Source organism: Pleurodeles waltl, chromosome 10 (genome assembly GCF_031143425.1).
Source record: "Pleurodeles waltl isolate 20211129_DDA chromosome 10, aPleWal1.hap1.20221129, whole genome shotgun sequence".
Lineage (NCBI taxonomy): Eukaryota > Metazoa > Chordata > Amphibia > Caudata > Salamandridae > Pleurodeles > Pleurodeles waltl.
Genome location: NC_090449.1, coordinates 329,851,103 through 329,864,940, shown reverse-complemented (window position 1 = coordinate 329,864,940; position 13,838 = coordinate 329,851,103). Strand labels below are relative to the sequence as shown.

The window sequence follows — 13,838 nt, the reverse complement described above, 5'->3', positions numbered from 1 at the left end:
CTGCCACAGATTTACAAAAACTCGTAAAACTGGAGCAGCATCAAAATGCTATGGTGTTGCAGTGGCCCACCCAGAGCAACGCCCATTGCACGCCCCTTCCAGGGAAAGGGCTGCGTGTGAAGGGGCCGTATTTACAAGGTGGTGTTAAGCCACAAAACGTGGTTGAACGGCGTCTTGTAAATACGGCACAGTACATAGTGCCACCGGGGCGTCACTAAAGATGATGTGCCGGTGGCGATAGGGCCTTGTAAGTCTGGCCCTTTCTTTGCTCAAGGTGTATGTTCTTGGTGAAGGTAGGAAAGCCATTTTCGCTCTCATACCTTCCTTCCTTGGCTGGCTTGACCACAGTAGGCCCAGGCTTCAATGGAAAGGTCAAAAAGGGAGCAACTGACTGCCGTAAGGTGTATCGTCTTCTCTTGGTGAGTTGAGACCGATGCCCTTGGAGCGTAGTACCTCACGATGGTGAGGGATAGACACAGCCTCTTTAATTTCAATTTACCTGTCAGGTGAGGTGGTAAATGCAAATAATGTGATAAAGCACAGCAACTTGCTGTTTCTGCCTGGCCTCGAACCAGGGACCTTTCGCGTGTAAGGCGAACGTGATAACCACTACACTACAGAAACAGACATGCCTGCTTATTTGCTTCATGTGGCTATGCATTGGACTGGAACCACTGCACTGGAAACAGACACACCTGCTTTCTTTATGTGGCTATGCTTTGGACTGGAATGCAAGGACTAAGGGACAATATTCATGACGCTCAAAGCTGAGCCTTTCTGACAGGATCTCTTCCTTTGGAAGAAAGGAACTGGGATCACTTTCATTCCAAGAGGTGATTTCAAAACCAGCCCTGCAATTACTTTGGAGAAGCACTGTGCATTTCATGTTCCAACGAGAAGTGCTGCTCCAACACAAAAAAGCAGTTAGAAAGAAATCCCGCACTCCTTCATCATGCCGAACTGCCTCGACACCAGTAGAAAGCATGCAATGCATTCCACCATGGCATCTTACAAGAGTGGAAAGCAGAAATACTCCTGTTTAAAAACAGATCGAACCTATGAAGGCACGGGCTCGTCGAGGATTTGAACCCGGGACCTCTCACACCCAAAGCGAGAATCATACCCCTAGACCAACGAGCCTGCTGCTGCAAAAATCTTTCAAACATCTTCTGAAGTGTCTTTGTGAAAAAGCAGGGCCACTTGGAGACTCTCCTTCTAAGCGTGCCATAGCAATTGATGTTTTGTGCCAAGGGGTTTTTTTTTGCCTCTAGCAAGGCAAGAGGTAGTCAAGAAGCCCTATGCTAGCAAGCTGAACTGTGGCGCTGATGAGAAAAGCAGACCCTTTCTGGTAGTTGTACGCCTCCGCAGGACCTGGGCCCTTGCACCGTAGACTTCCAGACCAGAAGCACTGAAGGGCCTGCCATCTCTTGCGCCTGAGCCAGAGGAGCATGCCTCTTGTATTCAAGCACAATTGCTCGCTCAGTGCTCGATCAGGCGAGATTTATATGAGTGCCTCACAGGCCTGAAACACTCACCTGGGAGACGCGGGGTGGCTGAATTCCCAGAATGGCCTTCGATAGGAAAATCACCTCCTTTCCTCCCGACTCATTTCAGAATTGGGTGAAAATCGCAAGACAGTGTTCAGGGGTGCATGGGTACTGCCTACTCCCAGCTGCCTCTCTGTCTTCTTCATGTTAATTTCAAGTCACAAGGAGGGACCATTGCCATTCTGCTCCGCCCACCTAACCAGGAAACCCAGGTTGAGCTTGTCTGCCTGTTGTTGTTGCAGGGGCAGTGCCTTCTCTGCCCAAAAGTGGCAGGAGAGCCTCACTTCAAACGATGGAATCAACTGCTTAAGTAGAAACCAGCATGGTAGTTACAGTGATAAGGTGCAGCTCTAACAGAAGGCGTGACTGAGATGCCCCTTCCAGAAATACATGGAATGCTGATTGAGGGCCCAGCCGGAGGGTTGGTGGATTTCTTTTCATATGCTACAGCAGCTTGCAAAGATAGTGTTGTGGGGAGCTGGCTGTGCAAGCAGAGGAAGATTTAAGGGCAGAAAATAGACCTATCAGAAGTGCGATATGAACCCACAACTACATGAGCAAACCAGGATGCTTAGCTTAACTGAAGATCAAGCTCTCTTGAGGCTGCCGCCTTAGACCACTCGGCCATCCTGACAGCTGAGTCTGTGTTTAGGTCTGACTCCTCAGTCTGCACTTGTCGATGCTGCCGCTTGCAATGTTCCTATCAAGGTGACAGGTTTAAAGGCCCCACAATATAACATGGCCAAGAAAAAAAAAAGTAAAAAACAGAATAAGAAACCAGGCACATGCACGACTACGCAAAGATGCAGATAACTTTTTACCGGCCTGCAATAGTAATACAAGTTTTACACAGGTCACAAGTTTTTAAAGGCCATCCCTGAGTGAGACTAAGCTTTTAGGGAGCAAACACAAAAGCAGACACTGCCCATTGTTTCTGCCCGGTCTCGAACCGGGGACCTTTCGCGTGTTAGGCGAACGTGATAACCACTACACTACAGAAACAAGCATGAGGGCTTGACTGAAGGAGCAAAATTCCCCTCATATGTTTGCCCGATTGCCTCTATACTTGATCAGCAGTTGCTCGCAAAGCGAGGAGTAAGTGTGAAAATTGCAGCGTTGTCAGCCAGCAAGCATACACTCAGATGTACTGAAAAGTCACAGCTGCGGGTAGAGACAAATATCTGATGCCTAAATGCCTGAAACCAGAGCCTGTGAAAGCATCACACAGAGCACACTGAAAGCAAGCAGGAAGGAAGCCAAGGCATGGTGATCCTTTTTTTCTCCTGAGGCTAAAAATATTTTGCACAACAATGCTTTGAGTGGAATGAGGAATCTTCAAGCTTTGTGTATTTTGAGTAAAATTTGTGTGTTTTCTGCTAAAAAGGGTGTGTTGGGGATTTGGACCCGGACACCAACGAGCGAGGGCACAGAAGCACCACTGCTCAGACCCTGCTCCTAGGGTTGAGGGCAGAGAGTGGGCGAATACATCGCAAGGCAAGAAAATGCACATGGTTCTCTCTTCTGCAATATGACTAGAGTCATTTCCATGGTCGTCATCGAACATGACATAAAACGCCTCTATCCTTTAGACCTTTTGGCCCATAATTACAAGAGGATGACTGAGTGAGACGCTCTGCCAAATTTGGCAGCCTCGCACTCAGTCATTTTCAAAATGCAGGGAAGCGCCGTATTTAGTAGAATACAGCGCACCCCTGTGCTTCCCTCTGCGCCAGCTCTAAATTAGCTGCCGAGCACCAACGCAGCCATCCTTGCGCCATGGTACAAGGATGGCTGCGTGGAGGGGGAAATTGTTTTTGTTCAGGAAGGCACACCTTCCTGCACAACAGAAATCTTCAGTGGCGATATGTTCGTGCAGCACACATAGAAAGAGCAAAAATGAGGAGAAATGAAAACATTTCTGCTCGTTTCTCCACTATAACGACACCCATTGTATGGCGCTTGGATTTTGGCGCTGCCACAGATTTACAAAAACTCGTAAAACTGGAGCAGCATCAAAATGCTATGGTGTTGCAGTGGCCCACCCAGAGCAACGCCCATTGCACGCCCCTTCCAGGGAAAGGGCTGCGTGTGAAGGGGCCGTATTTACAAGGTGGTGTTAAGCCACAAAACGTGGTTGAACGGCGTCTTGTAAATACGGCACAGTACATAGTGCCACCGGGGCGTCACTAAAGATGATGTGCCGGTGGCGATAGGGCCTTGTAAGTCTGGCCCTTTCTTTGCTCAAGGTGTATGTTCTTGGTGAAGGTAGGAAAGCCATTTTCGCTCTCATACCTTCCTTCCTTGGCTGGCTTGACCACAGTAGGCCCAGGCTTCAATGGAAAGGTCAAAAAGGGAGCAACTGACTGCCGTAAGGTGTATCGTCTTCTCTTGGTGAGTTGAGACCGATGCCCTTGGAGCGTAGTACCTCACGATGGTGAGGGATAGACACAGCCTCTTTAATTTCAATTTACCTGTCAGGTGAGGTGGTAAATGCAAATAATGTGATAAAGCACAGCAACTTGCTGTTTCTGCCTGGCCTCGAACCAGGGACCTTTCGCGTGTAAGGCGAACGTGATAACCACTACACTACAGAAACAGACATGCCTGCTTATTTGCTTCATGTGGCTATGCATTGGACTGGAACCACTGCACTGGAAACAGACACACCTGCTTTCTTTATGTGGCTATGCTTTGGACTGGAATGCAAGGACTAAGGGACAATATTCATGACGCTCAAAGCTGAGCCTTTCTGACAGGATCTCTTCCTTTGGAAGAAAGGAACTGGGATCACTTTCATTCCAAGAGGTGATTTCAAAACCAGCCCTGCAATTACTTTGGAGAAGCACTGTGCATTTCATGTTCCAACGAGAAGTGCTGCTCCAACACAAAAAAGCAGTTAGAAAGAAATCCCGCACTCCTTCATCATGCCGAACTGCCTCGACACCAGTAGAAAGCATGCAATGCATTCCACCATGGCATCTTACAAGAGTGGAAAGCAGAAATACTCCTGTTTAAAAACAGATCGAACCTATGAAGGCACGGGCTCGTCCGGGATTTGAACCCGGGACCTCTCACACCCAAAGCGAGAATCATACCCCTAGACCAACGAGCCTGCTGCTGCAAAAGCCTTTCAAACATCTTCTGAAGTGTCTTTGTGAAAAAGCAGGGCCACTTGGAGACTCTCCTTCTAAGCGTGCCATAGCAATTGATGTTTTGTGCCAAGGGGTTTTTTTTTGCCTCTAGCAAGGCAAGAGGTAGTCAAGAAGCCCTATGCTAGCAAGCTGAACTGTGGCGCTGATGAGAAAAGCAGACCCTTTCTGGTAGTTGTACGCCTCCGCAGGACCTGGGCCCTTGCACCGTAGACTTCCAGACCAGAAGCACTGAAGGGCCTGCCATCTCTTGCGCCTGAGCCAGAGGAGCATGCCTCTTGTATTCAAGCACAATTGCTCGCTCAGTGCTCGATCAGGCGAGATTTATATGAGTGCCTCACAGGCCTGAAACACTCACCTGGGAGACGCGGGGTGGCTGAATTCCCAGAATGGCCTTCGATAGGAAAATCACCTCCTTTCCTCCCGACTCATTTCAGAATTGGGTGAAAATCGCAAGACAGTGTTCAGGGGTGCATGGGTACTGCCTACTCCCAGCTGCCTCTCTGTCTTCTTCATGTTAATTTCAAGTCACAAGGAGGGACCATTGCCATTCTGCTCCGCCCACCTAACCAGGAAACCCAGGTTGAGCTTGTCTGCCTGTTGTTGTTGCAGGGGCAGTGCCTTCTCTGCCCAAAAGTGGCAGGAGAGCCTCACTTCAAACGATGGAATCAACTGCTTAAGTAGAAACCAGCATGGTAGTTACAGTGATAAGGTGCAGCTCTAACAGAAGGCGTGACTGAGATGCCCCTTCCAGAAATACATGGAATGCTGATTGAGGGCCCAGCCGGAGGGTTGGTGGATTTCTTTTCATATGCTACAGCAGCTTGCAAAGATAGTGTTGTGGGGAGCTGGCTGTGCAAGCAGAGGAAGATTTAAGGGCAGAAAATAGACCTATCAGAAGTGCGATATGAACCCACAACTACATGAGCAAACCAGGATGCTTAGCTTAACTGAAGATCAAGCTCTCTTGAGGCTGCCGCCTTAGACCACTCGGCCATCCTGACAGCTGAGTCTGTGTTTAGGTCTGACTCCTCAGTCTGCACTTGTCGATGCTGCCGCTTGCAATGTTCCTATCAAGGTGACAGGTTTAAAGGCCCCACAATATAACATGGCCAAGAAAAAAAAAAGTAAAAAACAGAATAAGAAACCAGGCACATGCACGACTACGCAAAGATGCAGATAACTTTTTACCGGCCTGCAATAGTAATACAAGTTTTACACAGGTCTCAAGTTTTTAAAGGCCATCCCTGAGTGAGACTAAGCTTTTAGGGAGCAAACACAAAAGCAGACACTGCCCATTGTTTCTGCCCGGTCTCGAACCGGGGACCTTTCGCGTGTTAGGCGAACGTGATAACCACTACACTACAGAAACAAGCATGAGGGCTTGACTGAAGGAGCAAAATTCCCCTCATATGTTTGCCCGATTGCCTCTATACTTGATCAGCAGTTGCTCGCAAAGCGAGGAGTAAGTGTGAAAATTGCAGCGTTGTCAGCCAGCAAGTGTACACTCAGATGTACTGAAAAGTCACAGCTGCGGGTAGAGACAAATATCTGATGCCTAAATGCCTGAAACCAGAGCCTGTGAAAGCATCACACAGAGCACACTGAAAGCAAGCAGGAAGGAAGCCAAGGCATGGTGATCCTTTTTTTCTCCTGAGGCTAAAAATATTTTGCACAACAATGCTTTGAGTGGAATGAGGAATCTTCAAGCTTTGTGTATTTTGAGTAAAATTTGTGTGTTTTCTGCTAAAAAGGGTGTGTTGGGGATTTGGACCCGGACACCAACGAGCGAGGGCACAGAAGCACCACTGCTCAGACCCTGCTCCTAGGGTTGAGGGCAGAGAGTGGGCGAATACATCGCAAGGCAAGAAAATGCACATGGTTCTCTCTTCTGCAATATGACTAGAGTCATTTCCATGGTCGTCATCGAACATGACATAAAACGCCTCTATCCTTTAGACCTTTTGGCCCATAATTACAAGAGGATGACTGAGTGAGACGCTCTGCCAAATTTGGCAGCCTCGCACTCAGTCATTTTCAAAATGCAGGGAAGCGCCGTATTTAGTAGAATACAGCGCACCCCTGTGCTTCCCTCTGCGCCAGCTCTAAATTAGCTGCCGAGCACCAACGCAGCCATCCTTGCGCCATGGTACAAGGATGGCTGCGTGGAGGGGGAAATTGTTTTTGTTCAGGAAGGCACACCTTCCTGCACAACAGAAATCTTCAGTGGCGATATGTTCGTGCAGCACACATAGAAAGAGCAAAAATGAGGAGAAATGAAAACATTTCTGCTCGTTTCTCCACTATAACGACACCCATTGTATGGCGCTTGGATTTTGGCGCTGCCACAGATTTACAAAAACTCGTAAAACTGGAGCAGCATCAAAATGCTATGGTGTTGCAGTGGCCCACCCAGAGCAACGCCCATTGCACGCCCCTTCCAGGGAAAGGGCTGCGTGTGAAGGGGCCGTATTTACAAGGTGGTGTTAAGCCACAAAACGTGGTTGAACGGCGTCTTGTAAATACGGCACAGTACATAGTGCCACCGGGGCGTCACTAAAGATGATGTGCCGGTGGCGATAGGGCCTTGTAAGTCTGGCCCTTTCTTTGCTCAAGGTGTATGTTCTTGGTGAAGGTAGGAAAGCCATTTTCGCTCTCATACCTTCCTTCCTTGGCTGGCTTGACCACAGTAGGCCCAGGCTTCAATGGAAAGGTCAAAAAGGGAGCAACTGACTGCCGTAAGGTGTATCGTCTTCTCTTGGTGAGTTGAGACTGATGCCCTTGGAGCGTAGTACCTCACGATGGTGAGGGATAGACACAGCCTCTTTAATTTCAATTTACCTGTCAGGTGAGGTGGTAAATGCAAATAATGTGATAAAGCACAGCAACTTGCTGTTTCTGCCTGGCCTCGAACCAGGGACCTTTCGCGTGTAAGGCGAACGTGATAACCACTACACTACAGAAACAGACATGCCTGCTTATTTGCTTCATGTGGCTATGCATTGGACTGGAACCACTGCACTGGAAACAGACACACCTGCTTTCTTTATGTGGCTATGCTTTGGACTGGAATGCAAGGACTAAGGGACAATATTCATGACGCTCAAAGCTGAGCCTTTCTGACAGGATCTCTTCCTTTGGAAGAAAGGAACTGGGATCACTTTCATTCCAAGAGGTGATTTCAAAACCAGCCCTGCAATTACTTTGGAGAAGCACTGTGCATTTCATGTTCCAACGAGAAGTGCTGCTCCAACACAAAAAAGCAGTTAGAAAGAAATCCCGCACTCCTTCATCATGCCGAACTGCCTCGACACCAGTAGAAAGCATGCAAAGCATTCCACCATGGCATCTTACAAGAGTGGAAAGCAGAAATACTCCTGTTTAAAAACAGATCGAACCTATGAAGGCACGGGCTCGTCCGGGATTTGAACCCGGGACCTCTCACACCCAAAGCGAGAATCATACCCCTAAACCAACGAGCCTGCTGCTGCAAAAGCCTTTCAAACATCTTCTGAAGTGTCTTTGTGAAAAAGCAGGGCCACTTGGAGACTCTCCTTCTAAGCGTGCCATAGCAATTGATGTTTTGTGCCAAGGGTTTTTTTTTTGCCTCTAGCAAGGCAAGAGGTAGTCAAGAAGCCCTATGCTAGCAAGCTGAACTGTGGCGCTGATGAGAAAAGCAGACCCTTTCTGGTAGTTGTACGCCTCCGCAGGACCTGGGCCCTTGCACCGTAGACTTCCAGACCAGAAGCACTGAAGGGCCTGCCATCTCTTGCGCCTGAGCCAGAGGAGCATGCCTCTTGTATTCAAGCACAATTGCTCGCTCAGTGCTCGATCAGGCGAGATTTATATGAGTGCCTCACAGGCCTGAAACACTCACCTGGGAGACGCGGGGTGGCTGAATTCCCAGAATGGCCTTCGATAGGAAAATCACCTCCTTTCCTCCCGACTCATTTCAGAATTGGGTGAAAATCGCAAGACAGTGTTCAGGGGTGCATGGGTACTGCCTACTCCCAGCTGCCTCTCTGTCTTCTTCATGTTAATTTCAAGTCACAAGGAGGGACCATTGCCATTCTGCTCCGCCCACCTAACCAGGAAACCCAGGTTGAGCTTGTCTGCCTGTTGTTGTTGCAGGGGCAGTGCCTTCTCTGCCCAAAAGTGGCAGGAGAGCCTCACTTCAAACGATGGAATCAACTGCTTAAGTAGAAACCAGCATGGTAGTTACAGTGATAAGGTGCAGCTCTAACAGAAGGCGTGACTGAGATGCCCCTTCCAGAAATACATGGAATGCTGATTGAGGGCCCAGCCGGAGGGTTGGTGGATTTCTTTTCATATGCTACAGCAGCTTGCAAAGATAGTGTTGTGGGGAGCTGGCTGTGCAAGCAGAGGAAGATTTAAGGGCAGAAAATAGACCTATCAGAAGTGCGATATGAACCCACAACTACATGAGCAAACCAGGATGCTTAGCTTAACTGAAGATCAAGCTCTCTTGAGGCTGCCGCCTTAGACCACTCGGCCATCCTGACAGCTGAGTCTGTGTTTAGGTCTGACTCCTCAGTCTGCACTTGTCGATGCTGCCGCTTGCAATGTTCCTATCAAGGTGACAGGTTTAAAGGCCCCACAATATAACATGGCCAAGAAAAAAAAAAGTAAAAAACAGAATAAGAAACCAGGCACATGCACGACTACGCAAAGATGCAGATAACTTTTTACCGGCCTGCAATAGTAATACAAGTTTTACACAGGTCACAAGTTTTTAAAGGCCATCCCTGAGTGAGACTAAGCTTTTAGGGAGCAAACACAAAAGCAGACACTGCCCATTGTTTCTGCCCGGTCTCGAACCGGGGACCTTTCGCGTGTTAGGCGAACGTGATAACCACTACACTACAGAAACAAGCATGAGGGCTTGACTGAAGGAGCAAAATTCCCCTCATATGTTTGCCCGATTGCCTCTATACTTGATCAGCAGTTGCTCGCAAAGCGAGGAGTAAGTGTGAAAATTGCAGCGTTGTCAGCCAGCAAGCGTACACTCAGATGTACTGAAAAGTCACAGCTGCGGGTAGAGACAAATATCTGATGCCTAAATGCCTGAAACCAGAGCCTGTGAAAGCATCACACAGAGCACACTGAAAGCAAGCAGGAAGGAAGCCAAGGCATGGTGATCCTTTTTTTCTCCTGAGGCTAAAAATATTTTGCACAACAATGCTTTGAGTGGAATGAGGAATCTTCAAGCTTTGTGTATTTTGAGTAAAATTTGTGTGTTTTCTGCTAAAAAGGGTGTGTTGGGGATTTGGACCCGGACACCAACGAGCGAGGGCACAGAAGCACCACTGCTCAGACCCTGCTCCTAGGGTTGAGGGCAGAGAGTGGGCGAATACATCGCAAGGCAAGAAAATGCACATGGTTCTCTCTTCTGCAATATGACTAGAGTCATTTCCATGGTCGTCATCGAACATGACATAAAACGCCTCTATCCTTTAGACCTTTTGGCCCATAATTACAAGAGGATGACTGAGTGAGACGCTCTGCCAAATTTGGCAGCCTCGCACTCAGTCATTTTCAAAATGCAGGGAAGCGCCGTATTTAGTAGAATACAGCGCACCCCTGTGCTTCCCTCTGCGCCAGCTCTAAATTAGCTGCCGAGCACCAACGCAGCCATCCTTGCGCCATGGTACAAGGATGGCTGCGTGGAGGGGGAAATTGTTTTTGTTCAGGAAGGCACACCTTCCTGCACAACAGAAATCTTCAGTGGCGATATGTTCGTGCAGCACACATAGAAAGAGCAAAAATGAGGAGAAATGAAAACATTTCTGCTCGTTTCTCCACTATAACGACACCCATTGTATGGCGCTTGGATTTTGGCGCTGCCACAGATTTACAAAAACTCGTAAAACTGGAGCAGCATCAAAATGCTATGGTGTTGCAGTGGCCCACCCAGAGCAACGCCCATTGCACGCCCCTTCCAGGGAAAGGGCTGCGTGTGAAGGGGCCGTATTTACAAGGTGGTGTTAAGCCACAAAACGTGGTTGAACGGCGTCTTGTAAATACGGCACAGTACATAGTGCCACCGGGGCGTCACTAAAGATGATGTGCCGGTGGCGATAGGGCCTTGTAAGTCTGGCCCTTTCTTTGCTCAAGGTGTATGTTCTTGGTGAAGGTAGGAAAGCCATTTTCGCTCTCATACCTTCCTTCCTTGGCTGGCTTGACCACAGTAGGCCCAGGCTTCAATGGAAAGGTCAAAAAGGGAGCAACTGACTGCCGTAAGGTGTATCGTCTTCTCTTGGTGAGTTGAGACCGATGCCCTTGGAGCGTAGTACCTCACGATGGTGAGGGATAGACACAGCCTCTTTAATTTCAATTTACCTGTCAGGTGAGGTGGTAAATGCAAATAATGTGATAAAGCACAGCAACTTGCTGTTTCTGCCTGGCCTCGAACCAGGGACCTTTCGCGTGTAAGGCGAACGTGATAACCACTACACTACAGAAACAGACATGCCTGCTTATTTGCTTCATGTGGCTATGCATTGGACTGGAACCACTGCACTGGAAACAGACACACCTGCTTTCTTTATGTGGCTATGCTTTGGACTGGAATGCAAGGACTAAGGGACAATATTCATGACGCTCAAAGCTGAGCCTTTCTGACAGGATCTCTTCCTTTGGAAGAAAGGAACTGGGATCACTTTCATTCCAAGAGGTGATTTCAAAACCAGCCCTGCAATTACTTTGGAGAAGCACTGTGCATTTCATGTTCCAACGAGAAGTGCTGCTCCAACACAAAAAAGCAGTTAGAAAGAAATCCCGCACTCCTTCATCATGCCGAACTGCCTCGACACCAGTAGAAAGCATGCAATGCATTCCACCATGGCATCTTACAAGAGTGGAAAGCAGAAATACTCCTGTTTAAAAACAGATCGAACCTATGAAGGCACGGGCTCGTCCGGGATTTGAACCCGGGACCTCTCACACCCAAAGCGAGAATCATACCCCTAGACCAACGAGCCTGCTGCTGCAAAAGCCTTTCAAACATCTTCTGAAGTGTCTTTGTGAAAAAGCAGGGCCACTTGGAGACTCTCCTTCTAAGCGTGCCATAGCAATTGATGTTTTGTGCCAAGGGTTTTTTTTTTGCCTCTAGCAAGGCAAGAGGTAGTCAAGAAGCCCTATGCTAGCAAGCTGAACTGTGGCGCTGATGAGAAAAGCAGACCCTTTCTGGTAGTTGTACGCCTCCGCAGGACCTGGGCCCTTGCACCGTAGACTTCCAGACCAGAAGCACTGAAGGGCCTGCCATCTCTTGCGCCTGAGCCAGAGGAGCATGCCTCTTGTATTCAAGCACAATTGCTCGCTCAGTGCTCGATCAGGCGAGATTTATATGAGTGCCTCACAGGCCTGAAACACTCACCTGGGAGACGCGGGGTGGCTGAATTCCCAGAATGGCCTTCGATAGGAAAATCACCTCCTTTCCTCCCGACTCATTTCAGAATTGGGTGAAAATCGCAAGACAGTGTTCAGGGGTGCATGGGTACTGCCTACTCCCAGCTGCCTCTCTGTCTTCTTCATGTTAATTTCAAGTCACAAGGAGGGACCATTGCCATTCTGCTCCGCCCACCTAACCAGGAAACCCAGGTTGAGCTTGTCTGCCTGTTGTTGTTGCAGGGGCAGTGCCTTCTCTGCCCAAAAGTGGCAGGAGAGCCTCACTTCAAACGATGGAATCAACTGCTTAAGTAGAAACCAGCATGGTAGTTACAGTGATAAGGTGCAGCTCTAACAGAAGGCGTGACTGAGATGCCCCTTCCAGAAATACATGGAATGCTGATTGAGGGCCCAGCCGGAGGGTTGGTGGATTTCTTTTCATATGCTACAGCAGCTTGCAAAGATAGTGTTGTGGGGAGCTGGCTGTGCAAGCAGAGGAAGATTTAAGGGCAGAAAATAGACCTATCAGAAGTGCGATATGAACCCACAACTACATGAGCAAACCAGGATGCTTAGCTTAACTGAAGATCAAGCTCTCTTGAGGCTGCCGCCTTAGACCACTCGGCCATCCTGACAGCTGAGTCTGTGTTTAGGTCTGACTCCTCAGTCTGCACTTGTCGATGCTGCCGCTTGCAATGTTCCTATCAAGGTGACAGGTTTAAAGGCCCCACAATATAACATGGCCAAGAAAAAAAAAAGTAAAAAACAGAATAAGAAACCAGGCACATGCACGACTACGCAAAGATGCAGATAACTTTTTACCGGCCTGCAATAGTAATACAAGTTTTACACAGGTCACAAGTTTTTAAAGGCCATCCCTGAGTGAGACTAAGCTTTTAGGGAGCAAACACAAAAGCAGACACTGCCCATTGTTTCTGCCCAGTCTCGAACCGGGGACCTTTCGCGTGTTAGGCGAACGTGATAACCACTACACTACAGAAACAAGCATGAGGGCTTGACTGAAGGAGCAAAATTCCCCTCATATGTTTGCCCGATTGCCTCTATACTTGATCAGCAGTTGCTCGCAAAGCGAGGAGTAAGTGTGAAAATTGCAGCGTTGTCAGCCAGCAAGCATACACTCAGATGTACTGAAAAGTCACAGCTGCGGGTAGAGACAAATATCTGATGCCTAAATGCCTGAAACCAGAGCCTGTGAAAGCATCACACAGAGCACACTGAAAGCAAGCAGGAAGGAAGCCAAGGCATGGTGATCCTTTTTTTCTCCTGAGGCTAAAAATATTTTGCACAACAATGCTTTGAGTGGAATGAGGAATCTTCAAGCTTTGTGTATTTTGAGTAAAATTTGTGTGTTTTCTGCTAAAAAGGGTGTGTTGGGGATTTGGACCCGGACACCAACGAGCGAGGGCACAGAAGCACCACTGCTCAGACCCTGCTCCTAGGGTTGAGGGCAGAGAGTGGGCGAATACATCGCAAGGCAAGAAAATGCACATGGTTCTCTCTTCTGCAATATGACTAGAGTCATTTCCATGGTCGTCATCGAACATGACATAAAACGCCTCTATCCTTTAGACCTTTTGGCCCATAATTACAAGAGGATGACTGAGTGAGACGCTCTGCCAAATTTGGCAGCCTCGCACTCAGTCATTTTCAAAATGCAGGGAAGCGCCGTATTTAGTAGAATACAGCGCACCCCTGTGCTTCCCTCTGCGCCAGC

At 48.4% G+C, this 13,838-nt stretch overlaps 11 non-coding genes across 11 annotated transcripts; all 11 read right to left on the bottom strand.

Moving 5' to 3' along the window:
- Positions 1 to 551: 551 nt before the first annotated feature.
- Positions 552 to 624, bottom strand: TRNAV-UAC (transfer RNA valine (anticodon UAC)). The gene has a single exon. It is a non-coding gene; the product is annotated as a tRNA-Val (tRNA).
- A 1,852-nt stretch (positions 625 to 2,476) lies between these two features.
- TRNAV-AAC (transfer RNA valine (anticodon AAC)) lies at positions 2,477 to 2,549 on the bottom strand. The gene has a single exon. It is a non-coding gene; the product is annotated as a tRNA-Val (tRNA).
- A 1,521-nt stretch (positions 2,550 to 4,070) lies between these two features.
- Positions 4,071 to 4,143, bottom strand: TRNAV-UAC (transfer RNA valine (anticodon UAC)). Its single transcript has one exon. It is a non-coding gene; the product is annotated as a tRNA-Val (tRNA).
- Positions 4,144 to 4,587: 444 nt separating this feature from the next.
- On the bottom strand, positions 4,588 to 4,659 carry TRNAP-UGG (transfer RNA proline (anticodon UGG)). Its single transcript has one exon. It is a non-coding gene; the product is annotated as a tRNA-Pro (tRNA).
- A 1,336-nt stretch (positions 4,660 to 5,995) lies between these two features.
- Positions 5,996 to 6,068, bottom strand: TRNAV-AAC (transfer RNA valine (anticodon AAC)). The gene has a single exon. It is a non-coding gene; the product is annotated as a tRNA-Val (tRNA).
- A 1,521-nt stretch (positions 6,069 to 7,589) lies between these two features.
- TRNAV-UAC (transfer RNA valine (anticodon UAC)) lies at positions 7,590 to 7,662 on the bottom strand. The gene has a single exon. It is a non-coding gene; the product is annotated as a tRNA-Val (tRNA).
- A 444-nt stretch (positions 7,663 to 8,106) lies between these two features.
- Positions 8,107 to 8,178, bottom strand: TRNAP-UGG (transfer RNA proline (anticodon UGG)). Its single transcript has one exon. It is a non-coding gene; the product is annotated as a tRNA-Pro (tRNA).
- Positions 8,179 to 9,514: 1,336 nt separating this feature from the next.
- Positions 9,515 to 9,587, bottom strand: TRNAV-AAC (transfer RNA valine (anticodon AAC)). The gene has a single exon. It is a non-coding gene; the product is annotated as a tRNA-Val (tRNA).
- Positions 9,588 to 11,108: 1,521 nt separating this feature from the next.
- Positions 11,109 to 11,181, bottom strand: TRNAV-UAC (transfer RNA valine (anticodon UAC)). The gene has a single exon. It is a non-coding gene; the product is annotated as a tRNA-Val (tRNA).
- Positions 11,182 to 11,625: 444 nt separating this feature from the next.
- Positions 11,626 to 11,697, bottom strand: TRNAP-UGG (transfer RNA proline (anticodon UGG)). The gene has a single exon. It is a non-coding gene; the product is annotated as a tRNA-Pro (tRNA).
- A 1,336-nt stretch (positions 11,698 to 13,033) lies between these two features.
- Positions 13,034 to 13,106, bottom strand: TRNAV-AAC (transfer RNA valine (anticodon AAC)). Its single transcript has one exon. It is a non-coding gene; the product is annotated as a tRNA-Val (tRNA).
- Positions 13,107 to 13,838: the final 732 nt, after the last annotated feature.